General features: G+C 43.2%; 1 long non-coding RNA gene across 1 annotated transcript; it reads left to right on the top strand.

Annotated features, from left to right (window-relative positions):
• Positions 1-21,916: 21,916 nt before the first annotated feature.
• LOC106589214 (uncharacterized) lies at positions 21,917-23,128 on the top strand. Its single transcript, XR_001324798.2, has 2 exons — positions 21,917-22,048; positions 22,239-23,128. It is a non-coding gene; the product is annotated as an uncharacterized lncRNA (long non-coding RNA).
• The last annotated feature ends 1,199 nt before the right edge of the window (positions 23,129-24,327 follow it).

Below are 24,327 nucleotides of genomic sequence, written 5' to 3'. Positions count from 1 at the left end.
CTCCCCTGGGCCAATTGTGCGCCGCTCCATGGGTCTCCCGGTCGCGGCAGGCTGCGACAGAGCCTGGACTCAAACCCAGAATCTCTAGTGGCACAGCTAGCACTGCGATGCAGTGCCTTAGACCACTGCGCCACTCGGGAGGCCCTGCACCATTCTTAAAGGGATATTCAATGTTTGTTAGGTAAAAAAAACTATCCACAAAGATGTGCCCTACTTTGCGAATCATTGGAAAACCTCCCTGGTCTTTGTGGTTGAAACTGTGCTTGAAATTCACTGCTCGGCTGAGGGACCTTACAGATAATTGTGTGGGGTACAGAGCTGGGGTAGTCATATAAAAATCAGGTATACCACTATTATTGCACACAGAGTGTAGAAAAGGCTTTCATTTGCTCACACTTTTTTGTTAACTTACCCTTTAATTGCACTTTTTTGTTAACTGTTTCTTTATTTGCTGAGCCATAGAGATCCCAACATATCATTCTTCAATGTTGCTGCCAATGTAATACAGGCTTTTGGGCACTAGAGATCTCAATACATCTCAATGCTCTGAGTGCACCTGCAACCCATTCACTTGTTAAATACCGGAGTTCTTTCATTTTTCAGTTCACTACCAAACAATCCAGGCAGTTGTAAAGAACCTCTCCAGCATTATCCATTTTATTTATGTTATTTGTACATGTGTAACCCAAAATATTGTTAACATTTTTCATGTATGTATAGATGCACATTTTAAGATGTGCTGTGTATAATTTAGCGGTGAAATGTTTATGATCCAAGATATGATAATGTGAATTCTTTGTAACATTCCCTAATGCAGATATATTTTACTTTCTATTTCCTGTTTATCATTTAGCACACATACTCAAGTCAATGGAACTTATGATGGAATATGTTTGATTGACCCTCTAAGTCTCTCTCCCTATCCTTGTCCTCTAACCGGGACACCTGCACCTGTATCAGCTCCTACCTCACCCAGTGCATTCAAAATAGAAAAATAACAAATGGTCCTTCGGCTGGATATGGAGCGGGACACGTGTTCCCATGGATAAGGACCTCAAACCCTCCACCCTCAATGGCGAACTACAGCCTGACTCCACCAATGCTGGGCCCGGCACATGTGAGATGCAAGCAAGTTGAACCTTCACTGTCTCAGCCAAGTGCAGCAAGCGCACATTCAGCAGGAACTAGGCCTAAAGAGGAGCCTGTTTTGGGTGGGAAGAGACGGAGTGGGAAACAGCCCCCAGACCATTTGAGAGACAATGAGGTTTACCCCCACATAACCCGATCTCAGAGATTATCCACGCAACCACAGCGGCCTACCTGGCTCAACACTCTCTATCCAAGCCCTCTTCCTCAAAGCCTATGGAGGCCCCAACACAAGAAGGCCTGCCATTTCACCAGTCTCTGGAAGACTCCTCACGGGGGAGGCACTCTGGGGGATCAGAACAACATTCTGATACATCTCTCGTATCCACTAAATCATCTCATTCAATGAGAACAGAGGGCCGCTCTTCATACCGGTCATCTCAGAGCCGTGGGAGTGGATGGAGTGAGTCCCTGAGTGACTCAAGCTGCCGCTCTCAGGAAGTGTATGAAGCTCCTCAAACTAAAGGTAAAACGCCAAATCATTAAAGGACACTCAAGTTGATGAGGAGTGTCGGCGCTTGGACACCCAAACGCGACAAGCCTTTGAACCACATGAAATCATAGCCAAACGGCTAGAAAGACAGCGACGTCTAAGGCAAGTTGAAAGGGATCTGGTGGAGGCTTAGATGATGGCAGCCTTCTTAGAAAGGAACCAACAGAAAAGCGGTGAATCTGACCAAGAGCAACAAGAACAAAGGGTTGAGCCTGACCCCCACCATGGGGCTTACAGGAGTAGGCAGAGCACCACAACCTGTTATTCTCCTCTGCCAGTGAGTCAGAGGGGGAGTCACAGGTTCAAGATCCGGACCAGGAGGAGATGCGTAGCGGTCTAAGGCACTGCATCGCAGTGTTGTGGCATCCCTACAGCCTGGGGTTCGATCCCAGGCTGTCATTTTTAAACATTTTATTTTATTTCACCTTTATTTAACCAGACAGGCCAGTTGAGAACAAGTTCTCATTTACAACTGTGACCAGGCCAAGATAAAACAAACCTACAGTCAATAACACAATAGAAAAGTCTATATACATTGTGTGCAAATGAGGTAAGATTAGGGAGGTAAGGCAATAAATAGGCCGTAGTCGCGAAGCAATTACAATTTAGCAGTTAAACACTTGAGTGATAGATGTGCAGAAGATGAATGTGCAAGTAGAGATACTGGGGTGCAAAGGAGCAAAATAAAAATAAAAAACGTCCGTGACCGGGAGTCCCATAGGGCGGCGCACAATTGGCCCATCGTCCTCTGGGTTAGGGGAGGGTTTGGCCGGGGGGGCTTTACTTGGATAATCGCGCTCTAGCAAGTGCTTGTGGAGGGCCAGGCGTCTGCAGGCTGACTAAGGTCGTCAGTTGAACTGTGTTTCCTTTGACACATTGGTGCAGCTGGCTTCCGGGTTAAGCGAGCGGGTGTTAATAAGCGCGGTTTGGCGGGTCATGTTTCTGAGGACACGACTCGACCTTCGCCTCTCCCAAGCCCGTAAGGGGAGTTGCAGTGATGAGACAAGATCGTAATCACGAAATTGGGGAGAAAAAAGGGGGTAAAAAAAAAGAGGACATGCCGGTACAAGATGAGGAGTCAGAGAAGTGAGAGGTTCAAGATCCGGCTGGATCACAGGATTAGTTACCATCACCAAGATCTCCTTCACCATGACTTTATCGGCCTCTTCCTACACCTGGCCCGAAACCACCTCTTCGTCCACAGACTAGTGGGGTTCAAACCCCACCTTCTCCTATACCACGCCCGGCTCCAAAACCACCTCAGCCGCCACAGACCATTGGGGTCCAAAGTAGAGTTCGACCGATTATGATTTTTCAACACCGATACCGATTATTGGAGGACCAAAAAAAGCCGAAACCAATTAAATCGGCCGATTTTTAGATATATTTGTAATAATGACAATTACAACAATACTGAATGAACAATGAACCCTTTAATTTGAACTTAATATAATACATAACATCTATTTAGTCTCAAATAAATAATGAAACATGTTCAATTTGGTTTAAATAATGTAAAACACATTGTTGGAGGAGAAAGTAAAAGTGCAATTATGTGCCATGTAAAAAAGCTAACGTTTAAGTTCCTTACTCAGAACATGACAACATATGAAAGCTGGTGGTTCAATATTCCCAGTTCTTCAATATTCCCAGTTAAGAAGCTTTAGGTTGTAGTTATTATAGAAATTATGACGCGTCAACTATTTCTCTCTATAGCATTTGTATTTCATATACCTTTAACTATTGGATGTTCTTATAGGCACTTTAGTATTGACAGCCTAATCTCGGGAGTTGATAGGCTTGAAGTCATAAACAGCGCTGTGCTTCAAGCATTGCTAAGAGCTGCTCGCAAATGCAATAAAGTGCTGTTTGAATGAATTCTTACGAGCCTGCTGCTGTTTACCACCGCTCAGTCAGACTGCTCTATCAAATATCAAATCATAGACTTAATTATAATAAACACACAGAAATATGAGCCTTTGGTCATTAATATGGTAAAATCCGGAAACTATCATTTCGAAAACAAAACGTTTATTCTCAGTGAAATACGGAACCATTCCGTATTTTGTCCCTAAGTCTAAATATTGCTGTTACATTGCATAACCTTTAATTACAGTCTTTGTTAGGAAGAAACACTGTTCGCAACGAGCCAGGCGGCCCAAACTGTGGCATATGCCCTGACTCTGCTTGCACTAAACGCAAAAGTGACACAATTTCCCTAGTTAATATTGCCTGCTAACATGCATTTATTTTAATTAAATATGCAGGTTAAAAACAATATACTTCTGTGTATTGATGTTTATGGTTAGGTACATTTGTGCAACGAATGTGCTTTTTCGCGAATGCACTTTTGTTAAATCATTCCCTGTTTGGCGAAGTTGAATTAGGCTGTGATTCGATGATAAATGAACAGGCAACGCATTGATTATATGCAATGCAGGACAAGCTAGTTAACCTAGTAATATCATCAACCATGTGTAGTTAACTAGTGATTATGTTAAGATTGTTTTTTATAAGATAAGTTTAATGCTAGCTAGCAACTTTTACCTTGGCTCATTGCAGCCACAAGGTCCTTTTGACGCTGCACTCGCGTAACAGATGGTCAGCCTGCCACGCAGTTTCATGGATTGCAATGTAATCGGCCATAATCGGCGTCCAAAAAGGCTGATTACCGATTGTTATAAAAACTTGAAAATCGGCCCTAATTAAATCGGCCATGCCGATTAATCGGTCCATCTCTAGTCCAAAGTCAAACCCCACCTCTGCCATTACCTCCCAGCAAGTTTCCGAACCAACCTCGGCGTCAGTCGACTAGCTGTGGGGTCCAAACCCCATCTCAACTGGTGTTTCCAAGCAGGGTTCTGGACTCACTTCCAATGATAACTAGTAAGGTCCAAATGAGGGAGCTACCCCAGCCTTCCCTGCTTAGCTGGGTTCCAAACCCACCTCAAGCTTCTGGGCTACGCCGACCAGAAGAATGCCAGGGGGCCCAGTCTGGCACTGGCTCTGATCCACCAGCACAACTATCCTCCCGGGCCTTCCACTCAGCAACTGGCAGGGGTGGAGCACCCTAGCCCCTTTCTCTCACTATACGCTACCACAGCCAGACAATGGGGCCAACATCATGGAGCTCCTTGTCGCCTCCACTTATGGTATACCCAGACCTAAGCTGCCTTACTTCGAAAGTGGGAAAGGGAGTGCTTTCATCCTCTTGAAGATAGCGCTAGACAGGCTCCTAGGTAACCATGGTCACCTCTGAAAGCAGTACAAGTTTCAAGTGCTCCTGGATCGTCTGAAACTTCCAAGTGCACAGAAACTGGCGAAATCCTGCATGTACGAAACCAGGCTATAGACCTCAGCTCTCAATGCCAAGTATGGACAGCCCTGCCAGCTCGTACAGAGTGAAATTGGCAACATCTTCAATGTGCCACGTGAGGGCAGATGCCACAGCCTTCTAAGAATTAGCCCTTTCCATCCAATTGTTGATGGGCATTGGAAGGTGACCAGGGTGCTGAGCTCAAGTGTGATCATGTGAACTGGTTGCTGGGTAAACTTCCACCTGCATACCGTGATGGGTTTATTGATAACTGCTTGAGTTGTGGTATCTTAGGAGATAGAGTAGGCCAAATCTATACCCTCCAGAACCTGTCTGATTGTTTGCAGGTGAAAGCAAAGGCCAAAAGACTCTCCCAGACAGCTTCTGTCTACTACCAGGACAAGAGGGAAGTTAACCGGAAATAACCACGGTGCCTGGGTACCACCAACATGTTCCTGACCAGTGAACTTGACAAACAAGCCAGTTACAGCTCTCCGTGTGGTAAGCAGCAACAATCGAACTAGAACTAGCCTAAGAATTAAATGATATTGTCCTTACTGTGAAGGGGAAGAACACTTCCTAGGCTCATGTCCTGAGTTCAAGCAGCTCTCAAGGGAGAAGGTCAGGAATTGGTCTCAGTTAAAGGCCTTTGCTGGAGGTGTGCTTCAGAGGAGGAACTCACACCTGAAGGCCTTGCCGCTTCCACAGATCCACAGGGCACAGCCTCTATTGCTCATAGGGTCTGACCATCCACACCTGCTGGTCCCCATCAATCCAGTCCATATTGGCCCTCTGGGAGGCCCTGTCCCTGTCCAGCTTGGTTGGGTTGTGCAGTACCCAGCAAGCCAGATGCCACACACAGACGTCCAGCAATGCCTATTCTCTACCATTGTTTCCCCAGCCACTGAACTCCTGAAGAATGTAGAGAAGCTATGGCAAGTGGACACATTCCTCCATCGAGACGAAAAGGAAGTCATACATTCCAAACAAGATCTGTGTGCCTTGAATCTACTGGAAGAAAAGACCACAAGAATCTTGGTGGATGGGGTCCAGAGATATGCAAAGCCTCTACTCAGGGCCCCCAATAGCCCACAGCTTCATGCTACAAAACGAGCAGTGATGCCTTCCATTCGTGGCACTGAGCGTTGGTTGCTAAGGAACCTGAGGTTGGCCGAAGTCCACCATCATGAGATCTAAAAGCTGATAACCTCAGGCTATGTCACCAAACTCACTCCTGATGCTGAGGAAGGATCCCTAGAATTCTGGTACCTGCCACAACACCTTGTTGAGCAACAGACCGGCAAATGCAGACTAGTGTTCAACTGCTCCTATCAGCACATCAGTCAGATCCTGAACGAATGTCTCTTACCAGGACCAACACTTGGCCCTTCCCTGCTCTGAGTGCTCCTCAGGTTTGGGCAACACACAGTGGCTATAAGCAGCAATGTTCAAGGCATGTTGCACCAGGTGTGCCACCTTTCCTCCGACAAGTCACTCCTCAGGTTCATTTGGAGGGATTTGGACTGAAAAGCAGAGCCCAGCACCTATGAATGGCAGGTCCAACCCTTCGGAACGACGTGTTGTCCTTGCTTTGCCATCTATGAAACATGCTCGGGACCACCACAATCGCAACACTTATGTTTAGGAGTCGAGCACACCTATGTGGACAACTGTCTCAAGTCTACCCACGGAGACAGAGGGAAAGTCGTTGGCAGACAGGCTGTACTGCTGCCTCTTAGTTGGGGGGTTTCAAGTTCAGGCAATGGGCCAGTAACATACCCTCTTTTGTGGAACACCTTCCTCCAGAAGCGAGGTCTGAGAGCAGTGAGCTATGGCTCTCCTAGACCACCATCAATCCACAAGAACCAACTCTGGGACTGCGCAGGAGCTGTCAGCCAGACACCCTCTGCTACAAACAACGAGCTGTCCAAAGAGAAGATAAACCAACTCTGAGGGTCATTTACACAATGCTAGCCAGCTAATATGATCCCTTAGGCTACATCCTCCCTTTCACAGCCCAGGCAAAGGTTCTTGTACAGGACCTCTGGTGCAGCATGAGGGGCTGGGAAGACCCCATACAGCCTGTACAAGAACCTTTGCCTGTGATGGACCTCCTCCACTCCTACCACCACCTGAGCCTGAGCCACTTTGGGCTCCCCAAGGGCCAGAGCCACAAACGGTTGCAACTGAAGAATGGCCTATGCGGGCACGAACTTGCCCTGCTCAACTGGAGGACTACTTAACCTCCTTTCATTCTTATGCTCCGTTAGGTGTCTTAGCCAACCTCCAGATTAAATGGACAGAACTGTCTAGTTTGGAGAGTCGTTGTTTACATCTTCTGTTCAAGGGCTAATGTTTCTTTCTTACAGGTGCAGTTGAAGTAGAAAGTTTAATTTAATCCTGTCTTAGGTCAGTCAGGATCACCACTTTATTTTAAGAATGTGAAATGTCAGAATAATAGTAGAGTGATTTATTTCAGCTTTTATTTCTTTCATCACATTCCCAGTGGGTCAGAAGTTTACATACAGACAATTAGTATTTGGTAGCGTTGAGATGTTGAGATGTTGCTTCAATTTAGCCACACAATTTTCCTGCCTCATGATGCCATCTATTTTGTGAAGTGCACCAGTCCCACCAGCAGCAAAGCACCCCCACAACATGATGCTGCCACCCCCATGCTTCACGGTTGGGATGGTGTTCTTTGGCTTGCAAGCCTTCCCCTTTTTCCTCCAAACATAACAATGGTCATTATGGCCAAACAGCTCTATTTTTGTTTCATCAGACCAGTGGACATTTCTCCAAAAAGTACGATCTTTGTCCCCATGTGCAATTGCAAACTGTAATCTAAATGTATAATAATATAATAATATATAAATGTAAATGTAAATGTAATCTGGCTTTTTTATGGCTGTTTTGGAGCAGTGGCTTCTTCCTTGCTGAGCGGCCTTTCAGGTTATGTCGATATAGGACTTGTTTTACTGTGGATATAGATACTTTTGTATCTGTTTCCTCCAGCATCTTCACAAGGTCCTTTGCTGTTGTTCTGGGATTAATTTGCACTTTTCGCACCAAAATACGTTCATCTCAAGGAGACAGAACGTGCCTCCTTCCTGAGCGGTATGACGGCTGCGTGGTCCCATGGTGTTTATACTTGCGTACTATTGTTTGTACAGATGAACGTGCTACCTACAGGAGTTTGTAAAATTGCACCTAAGGATGAACCAGACTTTTTTCTGAGGTCTCGGCTGATTTCTTTTGATTTTCCCATAATGTCAAGCAAAGAGGCACTGAGTTTGAAGGTAGGCCTTGAAATACATCCACAGGTACACCTCCAATTGACAAAAATTATGTCAATTAGCCTATCAGACGCTTCTAAAGCTATGACATCATTTTCTGGAATTTTCCAACCTGTTTAAAGTCAGAGTCAACTTAGTGTATGTAAACTTCTGATCCACTGGAATTGTGATACAGTGAATTATAAGTGAAATAATAATCTGTCTGTAAACAATTGTTGGAAAAATTGCTTGTGTCTTGCACAAAGTAGATGTCCTAACCGACTTGCCTAAGCTATAGTTTGTTAACAAGAAATTTGTGGAGTGGTTGAAAAACGAGTTTTAATGACTCCAACCTAAGTGTATGTTTACTTCTGACTTCAACTGTATCACTCTAGGTTCTTGTCCTATGAACATTTGTATATATGGTACCAGTCCCTGGTTTTGGAAAGGGGGAAATGGTTATGTATGGTATGACGTTCTGTTATTGTACTGTACGTTGTTATGGTTTACAACAGTGTGCTGCTTTACGTATGAATGGGTTGTCAGAATCAAATCAAATCAAATTTATTTTTATATAGCCCTTCGTACATCAGCTGATATTCTCAAAGTGCTGTACAGAAACCCAGCCTAAAACCCCAAACAGAAAGCAAAGCATGTGAAAGAAGCACGGTGGCTAGGAAAAACTCCCTAGGAAAAACTCCCTAGAAAGGCCAAAAACCTAGGAAGAAACCTAGAGAGGAACCAGGCTATGAGGGGTGGCCAGTCCTCTTCTGGCTGTGCAGGGTGGATATTATAACAGAACATGGTCAAAATGTTAAAATGTTAAAATGTTCATAAATGACCAGCATGGTCAAATAATAATAATCATAGTAGTTGTCGAGGGTGCAACAAGCACGTCCGGTGAACAGGTCAGGGTTCCATAGCCGCAGGCAGAACAGTTGAAACTGGAGCAGCAGCACGGCCAGGTGGACTGGGGACAGCAAGGAGGAGTCATACCAGGTAGTCCTGAGGCATGGTCCTAGGGCTCAGGTCCTCCGAGAGAAAGACAGAAAGAGAGAAAGAGAGAATTAGAGAGAGCATATTTAAATACACACAGGACACCGGATAAGACAAGAGAAATACTCCAGATGTAACAGACTGACCCTAGCCCCCCGACACATAAACTACTGCAGCATAAATACTGGAGGCTGAGAATGAGTGGCATGTCATAAAACATCAGAGTGATGTACAATGTGAAACTGTGCATATGTGTGTTCTTCTACAGCTAAGCTAGATATAACAGGTACCAAAAAATTTCTGCAGCATTGAAGATCCCTAAGAACACAATGACCTTCATCATTCTTAAATGGAAGAAGTTTGGAACCACCAAGACTCTTCCTAGATCTGGCTGCCTGGCCAAACTGAGCAATCGGGGGAGAAGGGCCTTGGTCAGGGAGGTGACCAAGAACCCGAACCCGGCACCATACCTACAGTGAAGCGTGGTGGTGGCAGCATCATGCTGTGGTGATGTTTTTCAGCAGCAGGGACTGGGAGACTAGTCAGGATCGAGGGAAAGATTAACGGAGCAAAGTACAGAGAGATCCTTGATGAAAACCAGTTTCAGAGCACTCAGGACCTCAAACTGGGGCGAAGGTTCACCTTCCAACAGGACAACGACCCTGAACACACAGCCAAGACAACACAGGAGTGGCTTCGGGATAAGTCTCTGAATGTCCTTGAGTGGCCCAGCCAGAGCCCAGACTTGAACCCGATCAAACATCTTTGGAGAGACTTGAAAATAGCTGGGCAGTGATGCTCCCCAACCAACCTGACAGAGCTTGAGAGGATCTGCAGAGAAGAATGGGAGAAACTCCCCAAATACAGGTGTCAAGCTTGTAGTGTCATACCCAAGAAGACTCGAGGCTGTAATCGCTGCCAAAGGTTCTTCAACCAAGTACTGAGTAAAGGGTTTGAGTACTTATATAAATGTGATATTTCAGTGTTTCATTTGTAATAAATGTGCAAGAATTTCTAAAAACCAGTTTTTCCTTTGTCGTTATGGGGTATAGTGTTTAGATTGATGAGGAAAAAAAGCAATTTAATACATTTTTGAATATGGCTGTAACATAACAAAATGTGGAAAAAGTCAAGGGTTCTGAATACTTTCTGAATGCACTGTATTGCACAATCTCTAAATCTAGGAGAACAAAAACAGCTGTGTGACAAATTCAGCTTTGATTCTGTGAATGTCTAATCCAAATGGCCAAAGTTCTAAAGGGAAAATGTGCATTAAAGCCACAATCTGTAATATTTCTGGTCTTACAGTGTGTCTTATTTGTTAAATTGCTTCAAGACGATATTGGCAATAAATAGAATTCACAAACTCAAAGAAGCCCGGCCATGTCTTCAATTACAAATTTGATCTCCCTTGTGTTTCATAATGATTTGTTAAAGACCAACACAAATGTCAAGCTCAATCGCCATATTCAAGTACTGTACAAGTTCCTACATACTGGGTACTGGGGAAAAGTCCAGCTAGTCGATTACTTATCAACTAGATTCCATAACAACATCCTTTTCAATAGCAAGTGCAAACGTAACGGCACAACATTAAGTTCTTAATAGTCAAATCATGAAATAAAATGCATACAATTATTTTCACTTCAGTTGTCTTCCTTTAAAAATATATTTTTTAAAACAAGAGGACAGTTTAATACAGTCCCTTGCTTACAGCCGCCTGTCCGGTGGCTTCCACAGCCGACCCACCCGTGAGTAAGTGTGAACTCTGACAGGGGTAGGGCACGAGTTGGTGAGCTTGGTGGGGGAGAAGCTTCAGCCTCAGTTGGGTCATGTCTCAATTTTGCACCGCTTGCCCTTAGGCCTGGACTGTGATCCAGCTCATCTGAGTGAGTGTATGGCGTGTTCTGGTTTGTTGATGGCTCTGCTACATGCAGATCCACCCAATTGCGACAATAGAGGCACCGACATCCACCAGGTAAGAACGTGATGCAACTCTGTAGGCACGTGCCCAGCCTCCAAAGTCCTGTATGGTCTCCCGGCAGCGGTTTCATCCTTATCGTTTCACCCACCTCCAGCTCTGGTAGGTATCGAGCAGTCCAGTCATAGAAGCACTTAGCGAGCTGCTTTCTGTGGCGCAGTTTGTCCGTGATGCCAACCATGACGCCGGACTCAAGTAGCTTGTTGGCTACAGGGGTGGTAGTCTTCAGACGTCTGGACTGAAGGTGTTGTGCTGGGCTGCTGTCCATGTTTTCGGTGGGTGTGTTCCACGACTGTAAATGGATTTCCAGAGGTCATTGCTGTCACTCAAGGCCTTGTGTAACCGTTGTTTTGCTATCTTGACAGCTGACTCTGCCTTGCCATTTTCCTTTGGTTGCCTTGGAGAAGAGGTCACGTGGTCAAACTCCCATTCTGAGGGGAAACGCTTGAACTCTTGAACTCTGCATGGAATTGTGGGCCATTGTCCATGACGACCTTGTCAAGCTGGCCTTGCAAACTGTGCCTTGCAGTGCTTTATGAATGTCTCGGCAGACAAGTCAGGGAGCAGTTCAATTTCCCAAAAGTCAGAGTAGTGATCAACGATGAGAAGATAGTATTTTTGTCTGTGGCTGAATAAGTCCATGCTCACGATTTGCCAGGCCCTTGTGGGCAGTTCATGCGACATCATGGTTTCCACTTGCTGTTCATGAGCGTATTTGTAGTTTGTGTCAGGGGGCTAGGGACAGTCTGTTATATCTGGAGTATTTCTCCTGTGTTACCCGGTGTCCTGTGTCAATTTAAGTATGTTCTCTCTAATTCTCTCTCTTTTTCTTTCGGACCTGAGCCCTAGGACCATGCCTCAGGACTACCTGGCTTGATGACTCCTTGTTGTCCCTAGTCCACCTGGTCGTGCTGCTGCTCCAGTTTCAACGGTTCTGCCTGCAGCTATGGAACCCTGACCTGTTCACCGGACGTGCTACCTGTCCCAGGCCTGCTGTTTTCAACTCTCTAGAGACAGAAGGAGCGGTAGAGATACTCTGAATGATTGGCTATGAAAAGCCAACTGACATTTACTCCTGACCTGTTGCACCCTCGGCAACCACTGTGATTATTATTATTTGACCCTGCTGGTCATCTATGAACATTTGAACATCTTGGCCATGTTCTGTTATAATCTCCCCCCAGCACAGCCAGAGAGGACTGACCACCCCTCATAGCCTGGTTCCTCTCTAGGTTTCTTCCTAGGTGCTGGCCTTTCTAGGGAGTTTTTCCTAGCCACCGTACTTCTACACCTGCATTGCTTTCTGTTTGGGGTTTAGGCTGGGTTTCTGTACAGCATTTTGTGACATCAGCTGATGTAAGAAGGCCTTTATAAATATATTTGATTTGATTTGTTGCATGTGGTACAGCTGCTGACAGTCTAATTTCTGCCTGCATGTTTGGCCAGTATAATGTTTTGTGTGCGTGGCAGTAGCATGCGTCATCTCCAACGTGACTAGAGTGTATGCGGATAAGCATTTCTTGACGTAGTGATTTGGGGATAATTACTTTCTGACCTCTGAACAAGATGCCATTTTGCACACTGATCTCGTCTCAAAAGGTCCAGTATTCTCTCACTGTGAAAGGCGTCTCCTCTTTCAGGTACAGCCAACCTGTGAGAACCATTTACTTCAGTGACAGTAGGTGTTCGTCCTTGTCAGTGTGTTGCCTGATCTGGGCTAGGCAGTGATCTGTGACGTTCAAGTAGTTTGCCTGATTGATTTGTTGAACATCTTGTTACTGTAGCGAACAGATGGCATGTCGCTAATAGGCAGTGCCTCTGCCTGTACATTGTGCTGTTGCCCTGCACAGTGTGTCACTGATGTATATCTCTGGCCCTGGATTGTAGAAGACCTTCAGGCTGTAGTTTTTCAGAGTCAGGAGCATGCTATGAAGTTGAGGAGAGGTTTACTGAATATGGTTGGGTTTTAGAAACTGAAAGCACGAACCACCGCATGTAACAATGGCAAGGCGACTGTTAACATGGCAGAATATAAACAGTGTAGTTATTCACTCCACAAGGCAATCAAACAAGCTAAACGTCAGTATAGAGATAAAGTGGAGTCGCAATTCAATGGCTCAGACACGAGACGTATGTGGCAGGGACTACATACAATCGCGGATTACAAAAGGAAAACCAGCCACGTCGCCGAGACCGACGTCTTGCTTCTGGACAGGCTAAACACATTCTTTGCACGCTTTGAGGATAACACAGTGCCTCCGACGCGTCCCGCTACCAAGGACTGTGGGCTCTCCTTTTCCGTGGCCAACGTGAGTAAAACATTTAAACGTATTGACCCTCGCAAGGCTGCCAGTCCAGATGGCATCCCTAGCCGCATCCTCAGAGCATGCGCAGACCAGCTGGCTGGTGTGTTTACGGGCATATTCAATCTCTCCCTATCCCAGTCTTCTGTCCCCACATGCTTCATGGTGGCCACCATTGTTCCTGTACCCAAGAAGGCAAAGGTAACTGAACTTAATGACTATCACCCGTAGCACTCACCTCTGTCATCATGAAGTGCTTTGAGAGACTAGTCAAGGATCATATCACCTCTACCTTACCTGCCACAATAGACCCACTTCAGTTTGCATACCACCTCAATAGATCCACAGAAGATGCAACTGCCATCGCTCTGCACACTGCCCTACCCCATCTAGACAAGAGGAATACCTATGTAAGAATGCTGTTTATTGACTACAGCTCAGCATTCAACACCATAGTACCCTCCAAGCTCATCATTAAGCTCAAGGCCCTGGGTCTGAACACCACCCTGTGCAACTGGGTCCTGGACTTCCTGATGGACCGGCCCCTGGTGTTGAAGATAGGAAACACAACCTCCACTTCGCTGATCCTCAACACTGGGGCCCCACAAGAGTGCATGCACAGCCCCCTCCTGTACTTCCTGTTCACTCACGACTGTGTGGCCAAGCACGTCTCCAACTCATTCATCAAGTTTGCAGACGACACAACAGTAGTAGACTTGATTACCAAAGATGACTCGACAGTCTACAGGGAGGAGCTGAGGGCTTTGGGAGTTTGGTGCCTGGAAAACAACCTCACTCAATGTCAACAAAACAAAGGAGATAATCGTGGACTTCAGGAAACAGCAGAGGGTGCACCCCCCTCTCTACATCGGCGGGACAGCAGTGGAAAAGGTTGGAAAGCTTCAAGTTTCTTGGCGTACACATCACTGACAGACTAAAATGGACCACCCACACAGATAATGTGGTGAAGAAGGCGCAACAGAGCCTCTTCAACCTCAGGAGGCTAAAGAAATTTGGCTTGTCACCTAAAACCCTCACAAATATTTACAGATGCACAATTGAAAGCATCCTGTTGGGCTGTATCACCTCCTGGTACGGCAATGGCACAACCAGCAACCGCAAGACTCTCCAGAGGGTAGTGCGGTCTGCCCAACGCATTACCGGGGGCGAACTGGGGGCGGCAGGTAGCCTACTGGTTAGAGCGTTGAACTAGTAACCGAAAGATTGCAAGATTGAATCCCCGAGCTGACAAGGTAAAAATCTGTCATTCTGCCCCTGAACAAGGCAATTAACCCACTGTTCCTAGGCCATCATTGAAAATAAGAATTTGTTCTTAACTGACTTGCCAAGTTAAATAAAGGTAAAACAATAACAAATACCCGCCCTCCAGGACACCTACAGCACCTGATATCACAGAAAGGCCAAAAAGTTAATCAAGGACGTCAACCACCCGAGCCACTGCCTGTTCTCTCCGCTATCATCCAGAGGGCGAGGTCAATACAGGTGCATCAAAGCTGTGAACGAGAAACTGATAAAAAGCTTCTATCTCAAGGCCATCAGACTGTTAAACAGCCATCACTAGCACATCAGAGGATGCTGCCTATAGGCATAGACTAGGAATCACTGGCCAATTTAAGGAATGGAACACTAGTCACTTTTTTAATGTTTACATATCTGGCATTACTCATCTCATATGTAAATACTGTTTTTTTTATACTATTCTACTGTATCTTAGTCCGTTCCGCTCTGACATCGCTCGTCCATACAGTTGAAGTCGGAAGTTTACATACACTTAGGTTGGAGTCATTAAAACTCGTTTTTCAACCACTCCACAAATTTCATGTTAACAAACTATAGTTTTGGCAAGTCGGTTAGGACATCTACTTTGTGCATGACACAAGTCATTTTTCAAACAATTGTTTACAGACAGATTATTTCACTGTATCACAATTCCAGTGGATCAGAAGTTTACATACTAAGTTGACTGTGCCTTTAAACAGCTTGGAAAATTCCCGAAAATGATGTCATGGCTTTAGAAGCTTCTGATAGGCTAATTGACATAATTTGAGTCAATTGTAGGTGTACCTGTGGGTGTATTTCAAGGCCTACCTTCAAACTCAGTGCCTCTTTGCTTAAAATCCTGGGAAAATCAAAAGAAATCAGCCAAGACCTCAGAAAACAAATTGTTGAATTCCACAAGTCGGGTTCATCCTTGGGAGCAATTTTCAAACGCCTGAAGGTACTCCGTTCATCTGTACAAACAATAGTACGCAAGTATAAATACCATGGGACCACGCAGCCGGCATACCGCCCAGGAAGGAGACACGTTCTCTCTCCTAGAGATGAACGTACTTTGGTGCGAAAAGCGCAAATCAGTCCCAGAACAACAGCAAAGGACCTTGTGAAGATGCTGGAGGAAACAGGTACAAAGGTATCTATATCCACAGTAAAATGAGTCCTATATCGACATAACCTGAAAGGTCGCTCAGCAAGGAAGAAGCCACTGCTCCAAAACCACCATAAAAAAGCCAGACTACGGTTTGCAACTGCACATGGGAACAAAGATCGTACTTTTTGGAGAAATGTCCTCTGGTCTGATGAAACAAAAATAGAACTGTTTGGCCATAATGACCATCGTTATGTTTGATGAAAAAAGGGGGATGCTTACAAGCCGAAGAACACCATCCCAACCGTGAAGCACGGGGGTGGCAGCATCATGTTGTGGGGGTGCTTTGCTGCAGGAGGGACTGGTGCCCTTCACAAAATAGATGGCATCATGAGGGAGGAAAATTATTTGGATATATTGAAGCAACATCTCAAGACATCAGTCAGGATGCAAATGGGTCTTCCAAATGGACAATGACCCCAAGCATACTTCAAAGTTGTGGCAAAATGGCTTAAGGACAATAAAGTCAAGGTATTGGAGTGGCCATCACAAAGCCCTGACCTCAATCCTATAGAAAATGTGTGGGCAGAACTGAAAAGGTGTGTGCGAGCAAGGAGGCCTACAAACCTGACTCAGTTACACCAACTCTGTCAGGAGGAATGGGCCAAAATTCACCCAACTTTTTGTGGGAAGCTTGTGGAAGCTTGTGGAAGGCTACCCGAAACGTTTGACCCAAGTTAAACAACCAAATACTAATCGAGTGTATGTTAACTTCTGACCCACTGCGAATGTGATAAAATAAATAAAAGCTGAAATAATTCATTCTCTGTACTATTATTCTGACATTTCACATTCTTAAAATAAAGTGGTGATCCTAACTGACCTACGACAGGGAATTCTTACTCGGATTAAATGTCAGGAATAGTGAAAAACTGAGTTTAAATGTATTTGGCTAAGGTCTATGTGGGTGATTCTGCAACTTCGGGCACTTTGGCCGGCAAGCATTCAGAAATTAAAATGTATTGAAACACCATTTTACCAGTATTATAATCATCTTTGATTTGTCTAGAAATAATATCTGTTAATGGCTGCGATTGTACTATTCAGGAATTGATATTTGTCGTTTTTCTCAGACAGCCATAGACAAATGTCATTTCCATCACATCATTAAACATCCATTTTAGTTAAATGAAGTATCATACAATTATTTTATAACACATTTCTTATACATTTGTACTTTAACTTGCATTGAATATTATTTTAAAAGGTTTTCCTAAAATTAATAATTCAACACTGTCATGACGTTGCCCTCTCTCTGGGAACAGGGAGCACAGTTGACCCCCTCCCCCTTGCACCATCCCCCTACCTACCTCTCCCTACCCAGGCCCTGTGAAAACGGTCGTAAATTCCAAAGGAAATGTCCTGCCTAACAGGCCACAGTTGAGACAGAGAGGGGTTTCAAAGAGAGACACAGGAAATTCTTCCAACTCACAGAATTGGGGAACCGAAATACATTCATGTTCTGGAGAAGGTATAAAAGATCGGTGAAGAATCCAGCTACGAACTGGTCCGCTTGGTACAATATTGTGATACTCAGAAGAGACAATATAGCCATATTACCATAATACTGTTTATATAATAGCCTCAGCTATGGGACTTGCATCTAAATGGTTGTATAAAATGTATTTAATAAGATTAAAGCTATTTGGAATATGTAGAGAGGCTATGTACTGATGTTAATGTGATAGAATTGTATTTCTGTTCAAAGCTTAACTCAGTCATCGGCACGCCCCCAGGGACACAGACAAGACCTGGCGTCATGAGACAGCCTTTTTCTGTCATTCCGAATAAAACCCCCACCCAGGGTTACTTTCTTGAGACCTCCACTCCATGATGAGTTGGCCAATAGGTTTGACCATCCAATTCCTCTACTGAAAGTTAACTACACCACGTGGTTAACTTTTAGACTATCGATAGTCTAAAGAATAAGAACAAGTCTTTGATATTAATTATTAGTCTGCAGCTAAGTATTATATCATTGAACGCGAAGACCGACGAAACATCAATTCTATAACGACATTAATGAATGTCGCTTTGAAAGATCCATTCTAACTGAGAGAGAGAGAGAGAGAGAGAACAGGACAGAACTCTCCAACAAGGATCCTGACGACACACTGAGCGTAATATATATTGATTGCAATTGTTCCCGAATGAGTGAGCGTTCATGTGCAAAGTATTAGCATATCAATTGTTACTATTAATGAACTCTGTGTGCCTTCTCAGCTGCCCTTTATGACCCTTTGTTTTAACAAGACACCAGCCATGCCTGTTTAGCCCACTAGGGCACATTCCTCTACCATTTCTTTGTAGCGATAACTACTGTTTGTATGCTTTCTGTGAATTACTTAGTTTAGTAAATACATGATTTTAAGACAATTGATGTATGGATGACTTTTAGTAAGGGCTGGATTCGTGCAGATACAACAATTTACGACGTTTGGAATGAGACTGGACGCGAGGTAAAATACACCATTTAAACCAGAAGATAATCGGCCTATACTATAATATAATATATAATGTTATAATATAGGAAAGTTATATTAGGAAAATTATAACTTTGTAATCTGAATATTTTCCTTGGTGCCCCGATCTCCTAGTTAATTACAGTTAAACGATTAATCAGTTTAATCGCGTGATAATAATTACAGGGAGTTATTTTGATAAACATGTCTTCAGTTTAATGGTGCCCAAAGACACGACAACACAATGCTTGAATGTATAAACTTGCCTTTGTGACAGCTGAAAATATTTATCATAAAAAAATAAGATATTTCCACCCAACCTTTTTGTGAGATGATAACAACAATATGATTTCCCTATCTAAAACAAATCAATCAATGTAAATTATGCATAATATACTAGTGTAAACGATGTGAAATGGCTAGCTAGTTAGTGGGGTTCACGCTAATAGCGTTTCAATCGTGACGTCACTCGCTCTGAGACCTTGAAGTATTTGTTCCCCTTCCTCTGCAAGGGCCGCGGCTTTTGTGGAGCGATGGGTAGCGATGCTTCGAGGGTGGCTGTTGTCGATGTGTGCAGAGGGTCTCTGGTTCGAGCCCAGGTAGGGTCGAGGAGAGGGACGGAAGCTATACTGTTACACTAATTTACAGAAAAACATGGGTGTGGTGGAAATGACATCTATGTAAAAAAAATTTGAAAACAATATTTTATTGCAAATATTTTGAACAACAACCATTGTAGAACATTTAATTAACTTAATTAACATTTAATTAAGAAAAAGTAAGATTCCAAAAGTGGGCAGAGCTCAAGTAAGTAGGCCAGTGTTTTTGAGAGATGAGCCCATATTGCAGAGTGGTCATCCGCATAGAAGAGCTCCGTGAGCAAAGTGAAACGGTATCATTTGTGGTATGTCCAACACAGGTGTGGAGGGTCACCTGCATGTGAGAATCACCAAAGTGAACTGCCTGGATTTCACTGGTGTATATTAAACACAGGTAGTTCTCTCAGTGGCACAACTTTGGTTTTAGAAGTGGGGGGGAAATAATTATTATAATTTGATTTATCCAGTCGGATAAACACTCCAAACAGCCTACCCGACCGCTCGGAGGTGTCTGCATGGTCCTAAAGCACACTGTTGCCTCATTTTGTATCACATTCAAATGATAAAACTGGAGGGGACGAAAATGCAATTTCAGAATGTGAGGGGGACATGTCACCCCCATCCCCAGTGAAAGTTGCACCCCTGAGTTCTCTGCAAAGTCAATATGCACGATGATCTCCTCTTTCCGCAGATTCTCTTTTAATTCTCTCAGTTTGGAGTATTGGTGTCGAATGTTGTACATGCGTTTCCCCAACTTCTCTTTCAATCCTTTGGTGAAGTCCTCCAGTAGAATATGCAGTGTGCCATACACCTTTTCTTATACTATCAAATGTACGGTGAACTTTTCCATGTTTCCCTCTTTGTTTTTCCCTCTCTCTCTCTCTCTTCAGCTATATTTTTCCACTCAAACCACCATGTCTGCTCACCAGCATCAAAGTCAGATGTTTAAGCTCTTTGGCTTGGCAAAGGGAGAACTCTGTGTACATGCACTCTTTCTTCAGGTTCCCACAGCACAAAGACTCAATAAGGTTTGATTGTTGCTGCAGCGGATCACTTTGTGATGCTGTAGTTTGTCCACCATGAACTGGAGGTTGGCGTGGGTTTTGCAGAGGCATGTGTCCTTATCCTGGACTGTTGGCTTGACAACCCAAGAAGATGTCTTTTAAAGAATTCATAGTAGGACATTTTAGTCTCTGAATATTCCCTCTTAAAATCCTGATAATGGTTTTGAATTGTGCCATTCAAGAAGCGCTTATGCTTTTTTTCTTGTTCCTCATTAGTGTGTCCTTTTTCCCAGTTGTTGCTCTACTGTTGACATCATGTTCATAGAATCTAGTGATTTTCTCTTCTGTGGCTGTGCTAATTATGTTACACTGCTTTTTCCTGGAGTATTGAAGACGTTGGCCTGATTTTATTTGCCCTCATTGCTTTTGCTGAAAATCCAAATTCTCTGTTTGCAGCTTTGACCAGGTCATACTTTCTCAGGATGTTGCCTCTGAGCATTATTGAAGCCACTTGTTGTTTGTTCTTGGCACTGCGCATTTTTTGATACGTTTGCTTTAACTCTGCAATGATGGCATTTTGAAACAATAAAATCCTTCTCAAGTTCTTCGGAGTTCCCTTCATTTTCTGTTTTGTCTTTGGGGAATCTTGTCTATCCATTTTCTTCATCAGTTGATCATACCATTTTTTGTATCTCAGTTTTCCGTTAAGCTTTATCAAGTTTGACATTTGTCATGTAAAGATCTCTACGTTTTTCAGCGACCTCTTCCAACCTTTTTCCTTCCAGCAAGTATTAGACTTCTCATTCCTGTTGCAGACAATGAGGAAGGGGTATAAGGGTGTGCATCAGGGGCAAGTATGTTAGCCTCTTGTTCTGGCTGCAAGTCATCTGGTGACTAAGGTGATATGTTGCCTGATAGGTAGGTCTCCATTGCAACTGTTCTCTTTAAAGTCTGTCTTCTATTCCATTGGTTACATTTCCATTGCCATCTCTTGCTTCTTTGTTCTCACTTTGTAAGCTCAGAGATAGATATCACTTCTCCCTTCTCTTTTTTCTTCCAGTATCTCTCCCTGTCTTTTTGCAGATGTTCCTGGTATCGTATAGGATCATTTTTTATTTTGTTTCTATGTCTGTGACCTCTATGCTGTTTTTTGTGGCATCTTCTAAAAACAAAGAAAAATACTACTTAAGTTTTCCAATTGTGCACACCTTGGAGCATTTTCTAGATTAAAGTAATTTAAAACATTGTTAAATAAGCCTAAAGTAAAAAAAAGTAATAACAATGAATTTTTTAAATTTCCACCACGTTCTGACATTTCCATCACAGTTAAGTTTGTGATGTAAATTATGCTTTTGCTGTTTTTGGAGAAAAATGACAGCCTGCTTAGCAGTCTGTCAATACACTAAATACATCAAATATATATTTTTTTTAAATCAAAATTGTAGCCTGTTTGGAAATGACTGACAAAAATATTCTCTACACAAGCAATATTTACCTAGATTTTTCTTCAACTTCTGGACATCACATCTGGAACAACTGTCCTCTGCAGCCAAATTATTCATTGTGTCACAATACATTTCCGTGGTAACTAAATTAACATTCTCTTGACAAAACTTTATTAATGAGGAATTTGCCCTCAGTGGTGGAAATGACACCACTACCAATGGACAGGTATATTTTGTGTAAATAACAATATAAAGGGAATACTCACAATAAATATTGATATATATTTTATTTAATTGACTCTCTCTAGAAGATAACATGAATAATTACACATTATGTAATGCTTTCTCATAGAAAAACATAGAAGCTCAAAAGTCTGTCAGGGACAAGGGCAAAACAGTGAAATTGAGGTATAAAATGCATCTGAAAAGTAGCTAAAATACTTGGTGTTGAAAAAAATATGGGGTGATTGTTGTGTGAACTTAACATATTAAGAATACTTTTTAAAAAATAAAATCCCCAAAATTGACCCTGAGGACATCCCGTAGTTGCAGAATTACCCATGTAAACTTATGACTTCAACTGTATGTATATAGTCTTAATTCATTCCTACTTAGATTTGTGTGTATTGGATATATGTTGTGTAATTTGTTAGATATTACTTGTTAGATATTACTGCACTGTCGGAGCTAGAAGAACAATCATTTCCCTCCCTACACCCGCAATAACATCTAACCACGTGTATGTGACCAATAAAATGTGATTTTCTCACAGGGGAATGGAATACTAACTGGGACAACTTCTGGGATGAATTTGAGAACTATGCACTGGCGACCGGTCTACATGGAAAAACTCAACGAGGTCCATGCGGCAACTCTGAGGAACTTAATGGGCTGCGAATGCAGGCAAATCTCACTAACAGCACGACAACGTGATGCCAAGGCCATACTAGATGCATTGAGAACTACTTAAAATCCGCAAGGAACGTAATTTACGAGCGGTTCGTTTTTGGAAGCTGCAAACAGAACGAGTGAGTTAGTACACAACTGTATAACCCGTTTGAGAGAAAGATCCGAAACTTGTGAAAGATGAACTGAATTGTGGCAAAACAGAACTGAGAATTGCAAATGAGTGCACGCGCCGGCGTCTACTAAGAGAGAGGCGTAAGGTTAGTAACTGCCATTGAAATGTGCCGAGAGCGATGGAAATGGAAAACCCACGCACACGGACACTTGATACTTTTCATGCTGTTGCCAGGCAAACATTCAGACAAAACCAATCGAGGCAGAGTAATTCACCGCGAACTGCGGACACAGACAGACCCATACCATGCAAATACGGTGGAAATGCACACGCAAGAGGCAAAGAGCACTGCCCAGCCTATGGTAAACCATGCAGAGTTTATGGAACTGATGAACACTTTGCAAAAGTGTGTCTCAAAAGCAAAAGAAGGGCGAGTGAGGGCAAGCGTCATCTTCCGCATGCTGGGTCCTCCGATGACTGTGTGAAACACTGCTGGTTTTTATTAGAAGGGGGAATGGGATAGCAGTGTCTGTGGTTGTTTTATTTGGTTAGTACTTGGTTCACTAACATCGAAACAAGGACAGCTGTGTCTTGTTTTGTACTTGAGTTTACTAACAATTAAACAATGGGTTGTGTCTGCACTTGTTGTTCACTCATATTGAAACAATGGTACATGGGTTAGAGGGATGATCAATACGTTGGAATTCAAAGAAAAGTACATTATCAATCCTTGGAACATGGAACAAAGACAAAATCAAAGCAAACAGCAGTTATTATGGTCTTGTTAAATGCTGAATGAAAACTACCAGACAAAACCAATTTCCCTCGTGACACCTAAGAGTCCTAGACTGGGCTTTAGAGCAACTGGACCACAAGTTTATGGAAGTTGTTACTTACAAGCAGTTGCTATTTATATTGCAGTTTGCCAGGCCACAGCAAATGCTGAATAGTATTCATTTTCCTCTATCACTGCAAAGGCAGAAACTACTTAGCTCAGAATCTTAATAAGTGATGACACCCACACCAGAGAATGACTGACTATTGGCCTATAATTAAATGATGCCATGTGAGCAAATAAATGAGAAGTTCCACAATCTTCAATGAGGATTGAGATAAATCATCTTCTTCCTCCTCTGGCACAAAAAAAGCAGCACAAATAAGCAACTTAAAGGAAAACTTCAGCCAAAAATCACTTTTTGTATTTGTTTCATTAGTCCATTGTTGATTTAGTCTGAACATATTTGGAATGTCAGCAATCAAGTTACAATATACAACTTTTAAAATACAGCCAGTACCAGCTCTATTTCTGTATTTTGTAGGTTACAAATCTTGAAAACTTCATTGCTGACATGCAAAATATTTTGGGACTATAATATTAACAAATGGACTAATGGGAGGAGTTTTCCTTTAAGTTTAAATACTAGGTGAAGAGATGACTAACCGCCTCTTCATGAAGGGAATGCAAACATATTTATCTGACAAATGCACTGATCACGTCAGAAGCGAGGACCAATAGACCTACTCTTCCATTCATTTATAAAAAAATGGGGAGATACATTTCTCTGCCGGACATGACCTGACAAGCTTCACAGGCACTCACCCTCACAGCTCTTAAATCATTTCCTGACATCTGCAGTAAAACTAACATGTCACATGGCCAGCTGAGAGTGACTCTTTTCAATGGAAACAAAGAAATGTGTCATAATGACGGTGGGAAAAAGTGCAAAAACACCAGCATATCCTTTGGACAGTGATTCATGTAATGAACCAGTGACTGATTCTAAGTGTGAAGGGAAAGAACAGTTTTTTAACTTCCTTCATGTTAATCTCAATGGTGAGA

This window comes from Salmo salar, chromosome ssa28 (assembly GCF_905237065.1).
Source record: "Salmo salar chromosome ssa28, Ssal_v3.1, whole genome shotgun sequence".
In the NCBI taxonomy this organism is placed as follows: Eukaryota; Metazoa; Chordata; class Actinopteri; order Salmoniformes; family Salmonidae; genus Salmo; species Salmo salar.
Note: the sequence above shows the minus strand (reverse complement) of the source record. Positions and strands in the feature narration are given on the sequence as shown.